We start from the raw sequence: 20950 nt of genomic DNA on the forward strand, positions 1-20950 counted from the left end.
ACAAATGGGTGATGTGAAGATCTGCATTATCATTCAAGCTGAAAGCCTAGTGTATTCTCTGTAACACCACTCCCAACACCCCCCATAATGGAAGAGGTTTCTAAGAAAGATGCATTTTTACCACTTCTGGACACAAAGGAACAACAAACTATAAAAATACCAATTTTAGTACTGAGCATTTACATGTAAGCGTATATCATTCAGAGACTGTGAGTACACTTGACTTGCAACAATATTGCAAGTTGCATTTGCACGGCAAACCTCAAACCTGGCAAAAAATATCGTCTAAATAGTGGTACATTACTCCAGGCCTAATTGCCATCTCTCAGGTGTATGTACCTAGCTGCTGCAATATGATTGTTAAATTATGATAAAATGCAACTAGTTATGAAATAGGGGCATTCTGGAGGGATAATTTTGGCATTCCCCACTGGGAAGAATTAATTTTTTTTTGAGAGAGAAAGTTTTTCTCGTGATTCTTTCTGCCTCAAATCTTTTTCAGAGAAAAAGATCCTTTTGAGCTGTTGGACATACTAAATCACCACTATGACTGGATAGGATTGACAAGAATTTTCCTTCTGTTACCTCATTTGACAGTCTATGTTTTGTGTTCAATGTAATGTTTGTATGCTTATCGTAATACAACATTACATTTAGTGTAGTGTTTGGGAAGTAATCTTCAGTGTAGTCTGGGAGGGAAACAATGCTTTATCCCAAAGAGAAGTTAAAAAGATGGGAGGAAGTGATGAGAGATGTTTATGGCTTTTACAGGCTGTTTGGACAGCAAAACTCACAGGAGATTTTAGCAATACAGATACAGTGCTTTGAGCCAGGAAGGAAGAGGGAGGCGTGTCTAGCCACTTTTTGAGGCTAGGATCCTATTTTCCATAAAGCAGAGTTTTGCATTGTGGCTGTGAGTACCTAGGTTTGTTTTGTTTTGTCTTTGGATTGTGGGAGTAAAATGCTAGTCTCCTTGAAATATGTAGGATGTTAGTGACTAAGATAATAAAGGCAAGATTTTACCATAGACATTTTGAATCATCTCCAGGATTGTTCCCAGCCAGTTTTGTAGCAGACAGGTGCATCAGGCCATGCTGCCTGCCTGATGAGCTCCTTGTGATACACAACCTTCTCCCGCTAGTTACTGTTAACTAGCATTACATTCTCCTGGGTTACAGAAAACTGCCCATGAATGATGGGAGAATCTCTGGGAAAATGAATCCCCAAGGGAGAGCTGCAGGGAACAACACTGCCTGCCATGGAAAGTTTTACAAACCAGCTGCGGTTACCCACCACCCAGGAGATGAATATTTAGTGTTTGCTTTAGAGCAGCGTCTCCAGATCTAACCATGCAACTCCCCCTATCTCCCTTTCACAAAGGGCAACAAACTAAAAAGGGAGTGCTGAGGTCTCACAGCTGCAGCTCTTCTGAACTAGTTCCCTCCTTGCCTGGAGTTAATCAGCATCACTCTCACAAAAGCCTTGCAAAATGGGAGACGAAGAAGAACCCAGCTTTCTTACAGCCAGCTAAGTTCACAAAACCATTTGGCTTGCTCGACCAGCTACAGAGGCTCGCCACACTTTTAGAGAAAAGTTTTTGCTCCTGTTCCCAATGCTGCTTTTCTCTCTTGGTCCTCCGTGGCTGAACCTTTACCAAGACTTTGGTAACACGTGGATTTTGTAGTTGGTGGAGTTATACCCCTTACCCTGTGCATGTAGGAGAATGTGTTACCCTGCAGACATTATCATTATCATACTCTACAGCTTATATCTCCCTACCTCAAGAAACAGTACTGGATGGTGAGAATTTGTTCAGTTAGGAATAATCCCCAAGAGGGATTTGCAGCTGGCTGAGGGGGGTTTGCTAAAGGAAGGGCTGTGGCTCCCCTCTTCCCCATGTAAGTGTCAGATGCAGCATCCTCATCCCTGAGCTGTGTTTTCTGGAAGGACTCTCTGACTTCACCCTGTGCTTCTGCCACAGTCACAGCATCAAGGCCTCTCGTTCCACCTCTGATTGCTCCCAGCAGTTCCCCACCATCAAGCACTTGTGTCCCAAACCTCTCTTGGGAATTCAGCAGTCTCCTTCCCATGCAGGCACCATCTGGGAACAATTCATTCCTGCTCAGCTCTGCACCCAGACTGTATGCAGGCAATTTTAAACCCAGGGTGTGGACTAGTTGAATATAACTAAGAAAATGAATGATGACTAAAAACCAAATTTGTGTGCTGTGGAATGTATCTCCAGCCTGAAACAGCTAAAGAGCTCTGCAAAGCCCCGAGAAGTGCACAGATCTCCTGATAACATCAAAGCACCCTGAGCGCCTGAGTCCCTGCCTCCAGCTCATCTCCCAGTACAGCTGAGAGCATGGCACCCACGTTCAGAAACACCTCATCTGCCTGGTGGTCTTCCAAGAGTCTGCATGAGTGGAAAAACCTTCTCTGCCCACGGCTTTTCACTCCTGTGGACCAAGCAGCTGTCCAAAGGAGCTACCAGGGCTGTCACCCCCTGCTGCAGCCCTCTGCCCCATGTCCTGTCCATTTGTGACTCCATGTCAAAGCACACCAGGGCCGCTGTGTCCATGGAAGCTGTTGGCAGGTATATGCAAACTTGTCTGGGTAAACTCACTCCTATTACTTGGCTGATTTCTAACCCTCTGCAGCTACAGTTCCAGTCATTCTCTGGCTTCTCCTGTCTCTTCTTTTGTGTTTTTTCTTTAATTTTCCCCTAATATTTCACATAATTCTGGTTGCTATGCAGTGTTTCCAGGCTCAGCCATCTGTAACAATCCCCCACCATGGGTATGTGCAGCTTGGCTGCAGCATGGACACTTTGCCAATTAATTTGCCTTTTTTGCATAGTTATTTTGGATGCTTGGAAATAAACTGAAAATAAAACTGTTACTAATACCTTCCCCCTCCTAGTGCCAATTAACTCTAGCAAATTAATCTTTTTCAACATCATCCTTTGTATGGTCTAGACCAGGGTGCAGACAGTAATGTAAAGCATATGGCTTACTTTACTCTCCACTTTTGTTCTCACCAGTGCCATGTAGATGAGGAAGGTGGGTAGAGGGGAGCAAGGAAGTGGCACAGTACAGCTGCAAGTCAGAAAGTGTGCATTTGGACATCTGCATGGGTGCTGGGTCATCGCATAGGGTGTGAGGGGAATCCCAGAGGCTGCTTCCTCTGCTAGAAGCTGGAGAAAGGGAAGGATCCGAGTCCCATTCCCCCACATACTGAACACATGTCACTGTCCCACCAAAAGCCAACCATTTGCTGTGTCATAACCCTTTGGTAGTGCCTGAAAGGGAGTGCTGTACAATTGCCAAAGCTCTTTCAACAGGTATGTTGTTACCTTAACTACTTTTCTGATCTGTAAACAGGATGTTTCCAAAAATAATTGCCTAGCCTCTTGATTGTTTTGTCCTCCCCTCCTTCCTGCCAATGGCCTGGCTGGGCAGGTCAGGTTGCATCTGAGCAGGGAAGGTCATTCACCTGCCCAGGCTCCAGCCATACAGGGGAAGAAATAAGACATTAATGTTGCTTCCCATTTTATGCATCAGGGCATTTTATGCATACAAACAGCCCCAAGATTACCCCCTTAGAATCATAGAATCATTAAGGTTGGAAAAGACCCTTAAGATCATCGAGTCCAACCATTAACCTAGCACTGCCAAGTCCACCACTAAACCATGTCCTCAAGCACCATGTCTACCCATCTTTTAAATACCTCCAGGGATGGGGACACAACCACTTCCCTGGGCAGCCTGTTCCAATGCCTGTCTACCCTTTCAGTGAAGAATTTTTTCCTAATATCCAACCTAAACTTCCCCTGGCACAGCTTGATGCCGTTTCCTCTTGTCCTCTTGATTATTACCAGGGAGAAGAGACCAACCCCCACCTCGCTACAACCTCCTTTCAGGTAGTTGTAGAGAGCAATAAGGTCTCCCCTTCATACATACAATTCTATAACTTACCTACTTAAATACATCCACCATCAAAACTATTTTGTTAAATCATGCCCCAGAGATTGAGAGCCTTGCAGGAATGAAAATGTGCTTTTGAAACAGAGATGTTTTCTTAAGCTTCTGAACCTCAGAAGCAACTGTAAAGCCAGAGGAGTCAATGAAAGGGAAAAATGCTGATTAATGTCATTTAAATGGTAGTTGCTTAAGGGTTGTTTTTCAAATAAGTGAAATCACCTATTGTGGGGGAAAAGCAGACTACAACAATGTTAGATTATTCAAAAATTCAGATACCACCCACTGCAGGTGGACAGAGACTGCAGGGAGCACTGAATTACACCAGTGTATTCCTACTGAGCAAGGAAGCAGGAATAACTGCTGTGAAGATCCCTTCCCAAAGACAGGGCATGCTGGGATGGTAGAGCATAATGAATTGTGGATTTTAAAGCACATCAGTTTCTGCCATTAGCATGATTATGTTCATCTTCAACTCCATCAGTGTTTTAGAATGATGTTTTGGCACCGCAAGAAATGTGACTAATATTTACTGGTAATAAAGCAAGGGAGGACATCAGAGTAACAACAAAGAAAATGTAGGTACAAATCAGGAGATGCTATGGCTTGCATTTAGTTGTATGGAGTTTTAGACATTAAAATGCTAATTGCAGTGCACAGGGTGTTGGGGGAACCCCTCCAGTACAAGAGGCTCTGCATAGTGGATAGTGGGCAATAGCTGCAGGGCTCCAGGTAGGACACAACCGTGGATACCAGTGGAGTGTCAGGAAAGGAGCAGCTCCTGGTGAGACTAATACTTCATTGCCTGAACAAGCAGTCGTGTGTATGACCAAAGAGCTCACATGGTGCATTGCCTCAAAATTACAATACTAAAAAGGAAGAATTACTGCTAATAAATAAAAAGTGAAATCAACACTAATCCCTACATATGGGCTGCTTAAGTCAAAGAATTTGCAGTGATTACAGGTGTTCTAATGAGCAAAAGATTAGCACCCACATGAAGAACAAAGAAGAGAGTGGAAAGCATACTGAAAAGCAAAGAGAAAAGCTAGCTATCTTGTTTTATGACTGCAAATTAATAGTAAACCCTGGATGAGTCTACAGAATGAAGAAACAAATGTAGGTCTTATCAGCATTAATATGAAGAATACACTAAATTCCCTTCCCAAACCTTGATAATCCACCTGTAGGCCTTCTGCCTGTTATATGTCTGCTCAAAACCAGAAAGGCTTTTATTAGTAGTCATTTAATTGCACATAACCTTCCCCCCTCCCAAAACAAACTCCTTCCTTTGCCATCCTCATCTGTCAGGCTAAATTTTAGGATAAACAATTGAAGTGTAGTTGTGAAGTGAGCAAAACAGAAAAACATTGCTCTTTCTACCCAGTCTATAGCAATCCTACCTATCAGCATCATTCATACACAGCCCATAGTCATAGTAAAGCCCCAGGGCCTTCATCAACAGACAATCTAAGGGTAAAGGCCAACAGCCTCAACCACAGGGAAAAGAACAGGGACTGAGTAGTCCCTCACTTCTCTGTCAATAGCAAATACCTGCTACTCTTAAAGGGACAAGAAACTAGGAGCCAAGGGGATCCCAGGACCAGCAGGACAGGAGTCTCACCAGTCAGTGTTCATACTGCAATACCTGAATCAGGTGAGCCAGGCAGGCTGAGGGACAGCATTCAACATCAACCAAGAACTCAGATCATCAGCCAAGCTCATAGCAATAAGGCAGAGCCAAAGTCAAGCTAAGAATCAAGTCCACAGACCACATTCAGCAATCCTAGCCAGAACATAACCTAAGACTAAGTGGCCAGGGTTGAGTTTAAATAGAGCCCCTGTGCCAATGGCAGGGGGTGTGAGTGGAAGCCCCAGGTGAGGCCAGTCAGGGCCATTAAGGCCCACTGGGGCCCTGACATCTGCAGCCCAACACAGGGACAGTGTTATCACACAGGGTAAAACCCCCTTGTATGGAGTGTTATCAAAGTTAATTCCCCAGGAGAAAGATTACTGTAGCATTGGAGAGGAGGTCTTGGCAAAGGAGTGGCGGTGAAAACCTAGTCACGTTGGTCATGGATTGCATCACCTTCTCTGCCCCATGGCTAATGACAGAAAAGTAGAGCTGGCTATCAGCAAAAGCAAAGTGAACACCAGCCTCCCCCAGCTCTGTGACCCACCTACTCTCTTGGCAGAAGGAGGCTGCCTTGTCTCTTTGGAGTGGCATAAAAGTTGGTTGTACCTCCAATAAAGACAAGCCAAGAGCTGTCTGTTGGAAAGACATAACCTCTTGGTGCCTTCTTATAGCTTCCAAAGCACAGCTGGGAGCAGGGCAGGCCTGACCAGCCACTGGGTTTATTTTCCCAGGAAGGTGAGGAGGTGATTTTTTAGCCTGTGTCCTCCTCTTGTCCTAGGTGAGTGAAATGCCCTGGGATGCAGAAAGCCCATGCTGGTCAGGAAAGGGTCAGCACATTTTGGGGGTGGATGTTGTTGTGCTCACCTTGCTGCACCTGCTGTAACCAATTGGCTTGGAAGGAGGGCTTAAAAGGAGTGAGCTGAGCCTAGGAGGGAGTGTGAAGGTGTTTGGTTTCTCAGCCTGGGCTTAGAAGCAAGTAAGAATCTGATAATGCCTTTTTGTAAGGCTGGATTTTGCTTGCTTACTTCTCAGTTGCATGACAGTATGTGATGCTGACTAAGCAGAGCAAGAGGAAAGCTATGTAACCTCAAAATGTGTTTGACCTTGCTGTGAATTTGCTAATGGATCTTCACAGGTAATTCAATGATGTACTTAGATGAGCTGGAGGTTTAACTTTGCTCCCCTCCATGGGAGGTCTGAGCATGGCAGGTCTGTGTGGGCTCTGCAGGGGGGCTTTGCTGCTGGCCTCGCAGTCCTTGTCGTTGCTGTAGGTGGCTATGCAGGGTGAGCCCTGCTTTAGCCAGGTACCCTGCTGTGGGGATTGCCAGGAGCAACCGTGTGACCTTTACTAATAAGGTGTTGCCTTGCATTAGTGCTTAAATTTGTTACTTTTGTTTCTTTAAATATGTCACTGCCTCTGCTATGAGCAAAGCACCCTATCTTGCCCTCACTCCCTCCTGTTACTCTGTGTATCATCACAACTTTGCTTCTCCCTTTTCTGACCTGAAATTGTAAACCCTTCCACCTTCCTCTAGAAGAGGTGGTGCCTTGTTTTACCTTCCTGCTGCCTCCTCCAGGGGCTGCACCCAACTCTATCACCCAGTGTTTGGGAATGGGATGTTGAAGGCTGAAGAGCATTTCAAGTGAGCTGTGCTGAGTTATGCAATGGCATTACAACATTTCAATGCTGTAATCCTCCCAAAGCAGCTCACCATAGGGTTAAGAAAGCAAAATAAATGCCTACTCTCCAAGCAGAGAGATCTTGCTCTGTAATGACACTGAATCTATTCTGGGTTGGGCTAGTGCAGAGCCTAACATGCGGAGGAAGCTTTCAGGTTGTTTCATGTAATGAGGATTGCCTTTAACATGTCAATAACAAAACTCCCTTGTTTCTGTTTTCCAGTGTCTGAGTTTTAGCCCCTTCTAGTGGGGAAAGGAGATGGCTGCAGACCTAGTGTTGAGGTGCAAGTGAAATAAATCCAAGCCAAATATCATGATGCTGGTTAAATGTCTGTGAAGCTGAAACACCATAAACTTAACAGGCTGCTGTGCGATGAGGTTCCCTGGTAACTCCTTGACCAAATCCTTCAGCGCAAAGTTTAACATTACGTTAAATGTGATGTTAAAAATAGAGTGAACTTCTGTTTCTGAGTTTTCACTTCCTTCCCTCTGCATGACTGCTTGAGTCCTTCTCCCAGGATAGAAACAGCTTGGCAGCACCTGCAGGTTTCCCATCCTGCAGTTTGGGTGTGCCTGCTGTGAGTGAGGGACTGGCTGTAGTGTGTTGCCTTCTCCCACAGTAGGATGGTGTAGCAGCAAGCAAAGGGAACAGTGAACAGCATCCAGAGCAAGCACCAAATGAAGAAATGTGGGAAATCAGAGACAAGTAAAGGCGTGTGGAAAAGGAGGCAACGTAGATGTGGTTAAGCAGGTGAATAGTGGTGTGATGCAAAGTGCGCTGTGGCACCGCTGGCCAGGGAAGGTCTGCAGGGAGCACGAGGAGTGTCATTATGGCACACCGATGACTATGGCTCCTCCATGCCAGGCAAAGTAACGCAGATTAGGCCCAACGCTTGAAAGAGAAGGACCTAGGAAAGGGCATATCCACCAGCAGCAGGAATTATGCTTGTAGCAGTTGTAATGCTGACACTAAGGTACTTAAGAAACAATAGCTGTGATTTATGGTCCCATCAAACACAACACATTTGTGCCAGTGATGAGGTTAGTGGTCTATTAATGGCTTTGAATGGGGTGTCATACACTGGCTCCCAGCTGCCTGGGTTGTAGAGTGACATTCAGACCTGCTCCTTTGACTATGTCTGTGGACTGCACCTTGGCAGCATCGGCTCTATTTCCAAGCATCCCATCACAGGTTTTCAGTTTCCTGAACTCTCAGGCAGAGCTTAGGATGGAAGAATCCATAGGTATTCTAGTGTCAGGGCACTGAAGGCAGAGCAGCTGAGTTATCCTCCTGATGGTATGTGTATTTTTCTCCTGCTCTAGAGACAACCTTCACAGAGCCTTGTCCCCTGTGGCAGGGTGAGTAGGTTTAGGAGATGCTTCTATAACTTTCATGGAAAGCTTTTGCAAGGGCATTTCAACTCCTTATATGTTCTGTGGATTACACATTTCAGAGCATTTATTCAGAGGTGCAGAGACCTTCACAAATCCTGCCTTTCACCTCTTTTAAAGACCCTGGTGTGGGAAGAGGGTCCAGAGTACCTAGAGCAGTGCTGACTTCCCAGTCAGGACACTGAGCATCAGTGCAGCAGAGTTACTTGATGGAAACTTTTGTCTGGACACAAAACTGAGGCCTGATGGCTCTATGTGTTCAGATCTAACTTGAAGCTCAGATCAGAAAAGCTGTGAAAGGTAACACTTTGAAAGTGCCTTTTCCAAGTAGCATAAAACTTCATAAATTGTGCTCTGCTGGACAAGAACGACATAGCCAAGTGCAGAAGTGCTCATGGTTATTAGAGAATCAATTAAGGCATGTTGATGAATAATGCATGTGCAGCTTAGGAGGGACGGATGACATCGGTTTTATTTTTGTACTGTTAATTGAGAGTAATTCTAGGACAGAAAAAAGCACAAAGGGAAGATGGGGAGCTTTGGGGGAGACTCAGGTCAGAGCGTCAGAAGCTGGAGGCTCACCAGCAACACTTCCTGTCCATTAAGCTGTAAAAATCTCAGGAAGAGGAATTGTACTAATGTCCTCTACAGCTCCTAAGCCATGTAACTGATACTGCCCAGGAACCCAATTCAGACTGTAAATGATATGAACATTTAAAGAGATAGAAGTTGAAGCTGTTGCTTTAAAATCTGATGGCCTTTCCTGTATTAAGATAACGTCTGCCTTGCTCTTTGGGGGCCCAATTGTAGGATATCAGTCAGTTCTATTTATCCCTAGAGAAGAGGATCTGCTGTACCTTGGATGTGCAGGGATCTCTAAAGGAGAGCTGGTACAGTGGGGTGCTGGAGGAAGCCTCGACCCTGGTGGGAAATGATCTGTTGCTGCTCACATGTGCCAAAGTTCCCCGCATACTGGTGTGCAGCTGTGTCATAAGAAGATTAGGTCAAAATCAAATGCTCTACAGATCTTATGGGTCTTCCCTTTGGCCTGTGCACTGGCTGGGTTTGCAAAAAGTGGGGATTCAGTGTCAGCCCTGAGGCTGGCATAACGGCTGCAGGCTAGAGCAGGAGTCTGGCAAGGGAGGAGCAGTGTTCCACATCCCTTTGCTTTGTTTTTTCCCAACACCCAGCTGAGGGAATTTCCCCATGCTTGGGTGCCTGCCCAGCTCAGAGCAAAGCCTCCTGCAGGTGCCCAGGAGTATTCACCCAAGGCGAAGAACATGAGGGAAGGTCAGAGGGCACACCACTGTCGTGAGCAATAAGCCACTGGCCCGAGGAACCATGTCAATTTGTTGTCTGTGTAGCACTTTTGGTGGTGGTTGATGTATGCGTGAAAGGCTGTGAAGGTACTTGGAGGGTTGTGTGGATAGCTGCTCCACTCAAGTTGAGTGGAACTACTGATCCCACTTAGAAGATTTCAGACCATTTCTTAATTTGCTTGCTCTGGGAGGGGTCACTCCTTCAACCTAATCTTCCACAGTGATGGTAAAGAACAGCTGGTGCCTGTTTAAGGAGCCAGAGCTGCCACGTGTGGTGGGACTTGAGGGTACTTTCCTTGAAGAATAACACCTGAGCTTTCTACCTCAGTTCTATCTGGATGGTGTAACTCCAGCTTCGGTGTTGCAAACCAGTAGTAATAACTCATATTTGCTGCTTGGACTGAATGGTGGTGGTGTGAGTTCCTGGTGGCATCTGCTTCAGTGTGGTGAATGTGGGTGTCCTGAGGCTGGACTGTGAGCTACCTGCTGAGAAAGCATGAGTGATGTGGAGCTGTGTGAAGGGGGCAAACACTGCAGCTGGACTGTGCAGCCAGCTTCCCTGTGTCAAACACAGCCCAACACATCCACTGGACAACATGGATGTCCAATCGCAAAGATTCATTGGCTTTGAAAGATAGTGGTCGAACACCTACAGATGCCAAGAATAATTTTCCAGGTCTATTTTAGCTGCCTTAGTTAACTTCACAGAAATAAGGAGAAGGTGATAGCTGCTGGAGTGCCTACAGGAGTGGCCCCTGAAGCAGCCATCCTTAGCTGGACTGTGCTTGTCAATGCTACTGTGGAGCAAATGCCTGAAGCGTGACATTTTTTTAATGATGTAATGTGGAATAAAAGCCAATAAGAACTCCTGACTGCTCTGCTGGGGGCCTCTTCTGCCTGCTTTAACTTGCACTTGTTGCACTCTGCCTCTGAGGCCTCTGCCATCGTCCCTCTCTGAATGTTTCCTCTGTGTGACAGGGTGGGGCAGGGAAGGAAAACGTGGAATTTCATGTCAGATTTAACAGAAGATGGTCCCATGGAGGATTTGGATGTATCTAGGTGAAGGCTTTTTGTGGTACCTCATGCCTTTGCAAAGTCCCAGGGGCACACTGTTTGTGAGATGGCTCTGTGCTGTTATGGTCCTTTTATTCTGGATCAGCTCTGGCTTCCCTGAAATCCAGGAAACACCTGAAGGGACTAAGCATTTAGTTACACTGACCATGCCCAGGCTGCCACTACATATCTGGAGTCAGATAGCTGTCTCCCACTTTTATTTTTCATGCGCTGGATATTTAAGTATTGGCCTGGGGAACCAGATAGGCACTTTCTGTGTTGGTCTTGTTCTTTTTCTTCCCTTTAACAAAAGGAACCACCAGGCTCCTGCTGTTGAACAGGGTGAGCAGCATGCTCCCAGTGCAGTGTCAGCAGCGTGTCCTGGCACCGATGGAGGCTATTGGCAGCTGGGCTGGGTCCGTGGGACCACAGCCAGCTGGTGGAGGTGAGGGATGAGCTCCCCTTTTACCCAGCACTCATTAGATCCCACCTGAAATGCTGTGTGCAGTTTTGAATGTCCCCAATACGTGAAAGAGGCGAATTTAAGTGAGTCCTGTGGAGGCTGTGAAAGGGTTGGGACATGACAGGTGGAGGGAACTGGGTGGGTTGAGCTGGAGAAGGGTTTGGGCGGGCTCAATGGTGGTCGTCCAGTACCGGCGGGGAGAGCGTGGAGGCGGCAGAGCCAGGTTCGCGGCAGGAGAATGAGGATCCGTGGCTGTAAACAGGAATGGGTCTTGCGTCAGACTGGATATGAGGGAAAAGTTCTCTCCTGTGAAGAGGTCCAGCGCAGGAGCGGGGGCTCAGGGGCTGATGGAATTTCATTCCTGAGGGGTTTTAAGACCTGACAGGACAAGGCCCAGAGCTGAGCTCTGTATTGTCCCTGCCTCGAGGGGGAGGCTGGAGGAGAGACCCCCTGACGCCCCTCAGCCTTAATTACCAAGGGACCCTGTGGCTAATTAACAGCATCGCGGGGGGGGTGGGGGGTGTACCCCCACGCTCCCTGCAGTAACTCCCCTCACAGCCGATGGCACCGGCAGAAGCAGCCGAGGCTCCCGCCGGTGAGCGAGGCAGCCGGGCAGGCCCCGCATCCCCCGGCCGCGCCGCCGGGGCGCGGCTCCCGCCGTTACCCGCTCCAGCCCCTAGGTGGGCTGCCGGGACCGACGGCCCCGCTCCCGGGCCTGCCCGGGCGGCGGATGGGGTCGGCGGGACTCGGGCGGGCCCGGGCGGCGCGGAGCAGCCCCCTCCCGCAGCGAGCGGGGCCCTGACGGCCGCCGAGGGGAGCGGGGCCCCCTCAGGGCCGGGCCGCCCCGTCCCCGCCGCGCCGCGCGGCTCCCGCCACCTTCCCGCCCTCTGGGGCGAGGGGGAACCTTTCTCCGCCCTGCGGAACCTTTGCGGCGGAGGCGCCTGTTGCTGCCCGGGGGATCCTGCGGCTGCTCCGGCGGGGGGTGGGGGGCCGGACGCTGGGTGATGCGGCCCCCGAGCGGCGGCTGAGCGCCGAGGCCGGGACGGAGGCGGGCGGGCGGCCGCCAGCTCCCGGGGCCCGCCGCGGCCCGCAGCCCCCCGCCTCCCGCCGAGGTGAGAGCTCGGCGGCGCGGCGCGGCGGGGGCGCCGCCGCCGCCGCCACAATGGGAGCGGGCCGGGAAGGGGCGCGCCGGCGGGAGGCCCGCGGCCGCCCGCCCCGCCCCGCCGGGGGTGTGTGGGGAGCGGCGTGGGGCGACGGCCTCCTGGCCCGGGGGGGGGCTGCGGCGGTGGGCGAGCGGACACCCGGGCTGGGGGGAATAAGGGGGCTGATGGGGCAACGGCTGCCGGGCCCGGGGGGACGGAGTGGGGGCGGCGGGGAAACGGCCACCCGGTCTGAGGGGCCGGGGGGTGTTACGGCCGGGGGCGGGAGGGCGGCGGGGCAACGGCCCCGGCTGCTGTGGAGCCTGGGGGGGCGGGTCCCGGTGCGGGGTGAGGGAGCCGGGGGCTGCGCGGCCGCCGGGCTGAGCCTGGGGGCGAGGGTCGGGCTGAGGCTGCACCCGGGCCCCGCCGGCTGCCGTGGGAGCGGGGCGGCCGGCCCGGGCACCGCCGAGCCCGGGCTTCGGGGCCGGCGGGGCAGCGCGGCTCCCGCCCTCAGCATCCCGCCGACTTTCGGTCGGTGCACGCCGCGTTTTCGGGCCTAAGCGAGTTTCTCATTTTGGGGGCCGTGGGGGGGCTGCACCTGCCTCCCGTGGGGGGTCGTGGCTCCTCGGGTGTCGGCCCGTGCTGGAAGGAGGGTACTGAGCCAGAGGGGCCTGACGGAGTCTGGCTGTGCCGGGGTACAGCGGTTGTCACGCTCCTGCTGTGACTGAACAGCAGTGATCTGTAGGGCTGGTAAACAGGCACGCAAAGTAATAATTTGGTGTCTGTGTAAGGCTTGTTGGTGAGCTTTGGAGGGAGAAGGCTCGGTTTGTTGAGCTGTTACCTCTTCTCGCTTGATCCTGTCCCACTGCTTTATAACTTGCTCCCTCCATGGAATAGTTTATGGGCTGCTTTTGCCGGTGGCTACGTTGTGACTGGATATTTCCAGTGCTCACATTTGTAAGATACTCGTAAACTCCTGCCACTTCATCGATTTGTACAAAACTGGTGCTTTAAAAAGTTCTTAGTATATCACTCTATAGGCAGGTGTGGAATTTTTATTGAAAAAAAAAATCTTTAAAAGGAAAAAATGGAGCTCTTTTTCCCTCCTTTTTTATGCTAATAAGATGCTAATGATCACATTTGCTTGTCTTTTTAACTTTCTTAACGTTTGATGTTCTTTGTGCAGTTATACAAGCATCGTGCCTAGTGAATAATCACTTAGCCCATAGGAAATTGCTGTAGAAACTTCTGTGTTGGTTTAAGATGTTCCTGCTGCCTAGTTGAAGGTGGTAACTCCCCTCCCTGACTTAGAGTAATGGACCTTATGAGCAGTCTCTGTCTGCTTCAATGCAAAATCTATTAGTTTAGAATAATCAGCCTTTGTTTTGGTAGTTCTGCTCTAGGGGGAGTAACACCCAGCAGAGGGATGAAAACAAAACAGCCCGCTTAGACCACTGCTGGTCCTTCTGATGGTAGCTCTGACATGGCCTTAGTTTACTAAGTAAGGCCTCTTTGCCCAGGCGTGAAGCTATACATCCTGAATATAAAGAGTGAACAATGTAGCTTGTTATCCTGGGGTTGTTCATTAATGGTAGGTGCTGAATGTGAAGTTTCCAAGAAAAATGCAGTTGCTGCTTTAAAGAAGAGCTGTTATGGATGTGTGATGTTTTCTGGGTTAACACTGCCTCAGACTGAATGCCACCTTCTCCTTCCCAAAAAAAGCTGAATGTTTAGCCGCTGCGTTCCACTTGTACTACACTTGAGTAACTGGTAACTTCTGTATCCCTAAAATCTCTTGAAATTCCAGTTTTGATATTGCAGATCCTGGATGGGAACATCATGTGCTCTTCTGAGGAAAAGAACCAAACAGTATGTTTTCTGTCTCGTCTTGGGAGTGGTTGCATTTTAGTGGAGATTTGAAAGGTATAATCTGGCATAGAAAATTGTAACAGGCATTTATAGTGTTCTCTGGGATCCAAGTTGATGTCATTCAGGTTGGAAAGGGCCTCAGGAGGTGTCTAGTCCAACCTGCTGCTCAAAGTGGGATCTACCCCAAGTTCATACCAGGGCTTTGTTCATTCAGGTCTTAAACCCTCCAAAGACAAAGATTCATCAATCTCCGTGTCCCTGTTCCAGTGCTTGACTGTCCTCATAGGGAAAAACCTTTTCTTTATGTCAGGTCACAACCTCCACTGTTGCAGTTTATGTCTCGTGTCCTCCTGCCACACACCTCTGTGCAGAGCCTGTGCACAGCCTTCCATCTTCTTGATAACCTCTGTGTAGGTATGGGAGATCTGCCATCAGCTTCCCAAATCCTTTTCTTCTCCAGTCTGGACAACCGCAGCTCTCACAGCCTCTCTTCACACAAGTGGTCTGTCCTCCTGAGCATCTTGGTAGCCCTCCACCGAACTCACTCTGGCTTATCTGTGTCTTTCTTGTACTGGGGGTGTCGAAAACTGCACATGGTCTTTCAGATGTGTTTATAAAGTGCCAAGTGAAAGGGAGTGATCGCCTCCCTTGGTCAGGCAGGCTATGCTCCTGCTGATACAGCCCAGCATGCTGTTAGCTTGCATCACTGCCAGGGCGCACTGCTGACTCATGGTTAGCTTGCTGTCCACCGCGTGTTACATTTTGTGTGGACATATGCATGTATGTGCATGTATGTATTTGTATACACATGCACACAGCCGTTGTCTCTCATCCTCCTGCCATGCATTTCTGAAAAGAGCCTTGTTAATGTGTATGTGTGCACATATATGTGTGTATGTTTACACACGTGCATCAAATTGCACCTTCTGCAGCACTAAGCAGTCATTTTTCCATCCTTTCCTGCATATTCCAGTTGTTGTTAGTGGTGACTGTTGGCTACCTGGCCTTTCCTAACTCTTCTACCGTCACACGTATCCTGACTGGTTGTGCCTCCCAGCCAGCAGGTCTGCTTGTTGCATTGCCTTGACTTTGTTTCTCAAAATTATGGTGTTTCAAATACGTCTTTGAGATGTATCAGGTTACTAGGCTAAGAAGGGAGTGGCAGGGGAGTGAGACTTTTCCCATGAGGATTGAGTTGAATCCCATTTGATCAAATTCAGAATCTAATAGCGTAGGAAGTGTGTTTTCAATAGTGTTGTTTATGGGTATGACTTAGATGAAACATTTAGATACAGTATTTTTAAGAATGCAGCTAGTTGTAGTGCAATTATGTTTCTGTAATTTCTTTGAACTTGTTTTCTTCAGGTACTGAGAAGTTTTTGGGAGATAATACAGTGTAGGATAAATATTCTCTGCTAATAAAGTTTCTTATTTTAAACTTAATTCTGGAGAATTTAGTTCCTGCAGATGTTAAGTACCATTTGATATTCCTAGATACTTGGTACAGATATAATTTTGAGACGTGTTTTCTGTTTACACAAAATAATTTCTACATAATATTTTCCTGATTGTCAAGTATGTTAAGTTAATTACAGCTGGGTTTGTTTCAGAGAACGCTTATTGCACGACAGGAATTTGTTGTGTTTAAGCAACATTTTTAGCTATATAAAAATAGAAGAGTTTATAGAGAGCTGTGGTTTCCCCCTGCTCCCCAAATCAGTGTTTGTTAAGTACTTGCACCAACACAGAAGAAGTAGAAATCAATATTTGGGTTTGGACTTATAGAATAGCACATGTAGAATCTGATATTTAGGTAATTTGAAACAATGAATGAAAATTTCATTTCTTGTTAACTTTTAGAAACCTTAAGTTTAATTTCTAGGGTTTTATGCTTATTAAGAAACAGAATCTTAAAGATGAAGGGGAATCATAAAATAACACCATTTCTTATTTGAGAAAGGGGCAGAATTAGTTGAAGAAATCAAGTGTCATTACATACTGTGAGAAGGAAGAAGGTGGAATTACAGGTAGCCGTGAGAGGGGAAAAATTGTTGAACAGGCACCTTTAGAAGCTAGTTGGACTTCTGAGAATATGGTGGTGGTGTTCTGTTTGTTGTTTTTCTTTCTAAGTCGTCATTCTTTTAAACTAGCTAGCTGGTGACTTCTCATTCTAAGTAATACTAAGAAAGTTACTGATCAATATTTTGTATGTGATAACCAGCAAATGCTAATTGCACATATTTGCTAACAGAATTAGTATATCTGAAGTTGAAACAAGTTTTGGGGGGAAAAAGGGGGCGGGCATGAAAAAGTATATATTGCTTTCAGCCATGCAGATATAAAACTTATCAAGAATTGTTGCTTTGAAAAATACCTCAAAGTATAGAAAATAGGCTTTTAGAAATTCTTGAAGGTCAGGCATACCATTGACTCAATTCTATGTCTGAAGTGGAATAGCAGAATGCCAGTTTAGTCCTACAAGCGAGACTGATTCAGTGCTGTTGTAATTTCAAAGCAGCTGTGGTAAGTTAAATCTTGTTCTTGCTCAGTGGTAATGCTGGAGTTGGGGTCAGTCTGACACCTCCAAAAATCTTGTGGCATTTTGAAAGTAACGAGCTCACTTGAAGGAGGCGGGGGGGGGGGGGGGGGGGAAGTATTACATCACTTACATTTAATAACAGCATTTTCAGGTTGCTCTAAAATGTGTAAGTAGGAACAGTGATTTGAAGCACTCTGTGGTGGCCTGTCAGCTTGTTCCAAAGCTGCTATTCTGCGGGTGTATCTGCAAGTTTGAATGCAGAAACAAAGAAAGGAAGAACGAAGCAACTCGGGTATTAGTGAGAGTTGATTATTCAAACATCAGAAAAGACATAAAGGCTGGTATGCACCTGTCTGGAGGAAGTATTGATTCTGGGCTCAAGAAAAGTGCTGAATAACTTCATGACTGAACATATCATTCAAGGATGCAGAAATCTTAAGGGGAAGACTTTTAGCCAGTTGCTTCAAAACGAGGCTGAAAAAATGTTAGATGCTATCAGTGTGGCTTGTAGTGTAAACAGTGAGTACAGCGGTCAAACCTTAGAAACAGTGCCTGCTACTACTGTCCTAAATCCTAGGAGGAGTTTTTGAGCTGTGAAGTGTGGTTGCCATTAGCTTCTTGAACACCTATTTGAAAAGAAGGAGGGTTGATGAGATGAACCAGCTTCTTGCAGATATGACTTGATGTGACTCCTCCTCCTCCTCCTCCTCCTCTACACGTGCATATGCAGTGGTACTGGTAGAAGCTTTAGTACACACTGGCACAAAACGCTTTCTTCTGCTGTAACTGAAATTTGTAGCCAATTGTGCTGGTTTTGGCTGGGGTAGAGTTAATATTCTTTATAGTAGCTAATATGGGCTATATTTTGGATTTGTGCTGAAAACAGTGTTGATAACACAAGGAGGTTTTTGTTATCGCTGAGCAGCGCTTACACAGAGTCAAGGCCTTTTCTGCTCCTCACCCCACCCCACCAGCGAGCAGGCTGGGGGTGCACAAGAAGCTGTGAGGGGACGCAGCTGGGACAGTTGACCCCAACTGACCAAATGGATGTTCTGTGCCCTACGATGTCATGCTCAGCATATAAAGCTGGGGGAAGAAGAAGGAAGGGGAGGACATTGGGAGTGATGGCATTTCTCTTCCCAAGTAACCATTATGTGTGATGGAGCCCTGCTTTCCTGGAGATGGCTGAACACCTGCCTGCGCATGGGAAGGGGTGAATGAATTCCTTGTTTTGCTTTGCTTGCCTGCGTGGCTTTTGCTTTACCTATTAAACTGTCTTTAGCTCCACCCATGAGTTTTCTCACTCTTACCCTTCCGATTCTCTCCCCCATCCTGCTGGGGGGGAGTGAGCGAGCGGCTGTGTGGGGCTTAGTTGCTGGCTGGGGTTAAACCATGACACCAAGGATTAAGCATATTAACAGAAACTCTCTTTTGCCACTGTAATTGGTTCTATGCTGGTGGACTTTTGCTGGCAGATAAGTAGAAAATCAAAGTTGGAAAAGCTCAATATACCCACATGCTTTCTTGTGCTACGAATACATCAAAACTTAGGCTGAACATGAGGAGGACTTTGATCAGGGCCTAACATGCAACACAATGCACTTTACATAACAAGAGAGCCTTAAGAGAGGCACTAAACTTATAAAAGCAATTAAAGAGGTTTTGTAGTGATTTGGCAGATTACAGGCAGATAACTTTACTCTGGCATTCTCTATGGAAAGCTAGCTTGATCTAATTAACAAAGAACTGGAGCTATACAAGGGCAGAATTGATTAACAGAAACTACAGAACCTTTCTGTTACACAGCCAATATGGCTGATCAGGTACAAAGAGTTTGTAGGGCAAGCACGGTATGGGAAAGAATTGAAACGTGGTGGAGGTAATGTAGAATCATAGAATAATTTGAGTTGGAAGGTACCTCCAAAGGTCATCTAGTCCAACCCCCCTGCAATGAGCAGGGACATCTTCAACTAGATCAGGTTGCTCAGAGCCCCATCCAACATGACCTTGAATGTTTCCAGGGATGAGGCATCTACCACCTCTCTGGGCAACCTGTTCCATAGTCTTGACTTGTACTTTCTTCCCTTGACAATAAAAATTTTTACCTAAATTTTTTGCTTGTGAAGAAAGCTTTTCTAGCCCACCAGAGGTGTGGAAATAATGTTTTAAGACACAATAATTCATCAAAGATTTTCTCCAGTCTCTGAGAAACTCAAGTCTTATCCAGGATATCAGCATCAATTAAGTGTGGGTTGTTATATTTGGAGATGTGGAATGTGGAATAAATAGGTTGTTAAAGTGTACTGATTTCATGTGAATTGCTCTAGCTGTGTGTTGCACCCAAAGGCTAACACAGCAACAACCAACCAACCAAACCCCAAACCAAACAAAAATCTGTGAACCTGAAAAGGGATTGTGGCGTGGAGGTACTCACACAGCCTGTTGAGTCAACTTGGAAAATAGGATGCTACTCAAAAAGGAATTGTTTACAGAGGGCTGGTGGTAGGAGTTACTCAAAATTAGTGAGGTAAAGGAAACTACTATATGGCTGGTGAGTATCAATGCTCTGGAAGATAAAAAAATCATAATTAAAGCTCTTGTATCAAACATATACTTATGTATGGGATTTGTATGATAATTATATTCCCATTCCTCCTCTAATACTAATCAATGAGGGTATTGTTGAAAAGTTAATCTTGTTCAACAGGTATGGTTTCATGTATGGTCAGTGAGTCAAAACCTAGATTAAAAATAGTAGATGTGGGAAACAGAATATGAACGGAGGCTTTTTCAGGCATTTATTTATAGTAGTCTAGTGCTTTGTAGTATTTTGATCAGTGGCCTGGTAGAAAACATAAAATTAGAGCCGATCAAATTTGTGGATTATGTAAAGGTTGCTCTGAGTGGTGAAGCATGAAGAAGGAATGGCAGCTGTACAGTGTCCTCTGAATTGTTTGGGTCTAATATGGCCAAATATCTTTTTATAGAGCTGGAGCACGAAGTTATGCATGTTGTGGGAAAGACTGGAGGCTGTAGGTCTAGCATAAAGAATTGTGCTTCCAGAAACCAGTGACCTTGCAAAGGATGGTGGAAGCAGAGCAGATGTATGGCAATATGTCAGTCCTCAGAGTAACACTGTGGATATGAGGGCTGCTAAAATAAGCTAATTACTTTTTTAATACTAATGCGCATCCATAATAACAGGAAATACTGAATAAAGACAGAGGTGAAGTCAGTTTGGGAACATTTTGACCGGTTTAATGTTTGTATTTTAAAAGAGATATTCAAAAGCAATGAAGATGTAGTGTTCAATGTTGCTTGGGTGATTAAGTCACTCATTATAAAACTTTTTCTTAAAGTGCTCAATAAATTGGTTTAGCTTATCGCAAGGTATTTAAAAGTTTCTCAATTTTCTTTGGGCAAAATAGGCTGTGTACCAATGGGCTCTTTAATTTGGTGGAAAAAGATATGATAGCAGCCAGTGCCTGGCAGGAAATTAAAAAGGTTATTTCAAATCAGGAAAAAGGCACAGATTGTTAACAATGAATGTGATTAACCACTGAAGGCATTAGGAAGATGCTTGTAACTATTAAGGGAAATTAGGATGTAACCATCTCTCGAAGTCATCAAGTCAGGATGAAATATCACTTGAAAGATATGCATGAGGAGTATTTGCACATGTACACTGTACAGGTACTTGTAAATGTACGAGTGTACATGCTACCACACAAGTACAGGAGTATTTGCACGTGCCAAACAGATCTCACCCGGTTGTGTTCAGACTAGGGCTCTTAAGAAGTCTCCTCACCAGGAGTGAGAGGTGAACTTTATATTGTCAGTGTTGGGGGCTAAGTCATTACATTCTGTAAAAATGGCTTTT

The 20950-nt window shown here is 46.6% G+C and overlaps 1 protein-coding gene across 5 annotated transcripts in view; it reads left to right on the forward strand.

Annotated features, from left to right (window-relative positions):
* Positions 1 to 20950, forward strand: part of RAD54L2 (RAD54 like 2) — a 95227-nt gene that overhangs the window by 8205 nt on the left and 66072 nt on the right. For 2 of the 5 annotated variants that reach the window (XM_082321147.1, XM_082321141.1), the window contains exon 1: positions 12530 to 12635. The exons of 2 other annotated variants lie outside the window; for them this stretch is intronic. The gene's annotated coding sequence lies outside the window, so the exon portion shown is untranslated. Of the gene's footprint in view, positions 1 to 12497; positions 12636 to 20950 lie in introns of those variants that run through there. One more of the 5 variants, XM_082321144.1, reaches the window with a different exon arrangement.

This window comes from Platalea leucorodia (genome assembly GCF_965183815.1).
Source record: "Platalea leucorodia genome assembly, chromosome: 9".
In the NCBI taxonomy this organism is placed as follows: domain Eukaryota; kingdom Metazoa; phylum Chordata; class Aves; order Pelecaniformes; family Threskiornithidae; genus Platalea; species Platalea leucorodia.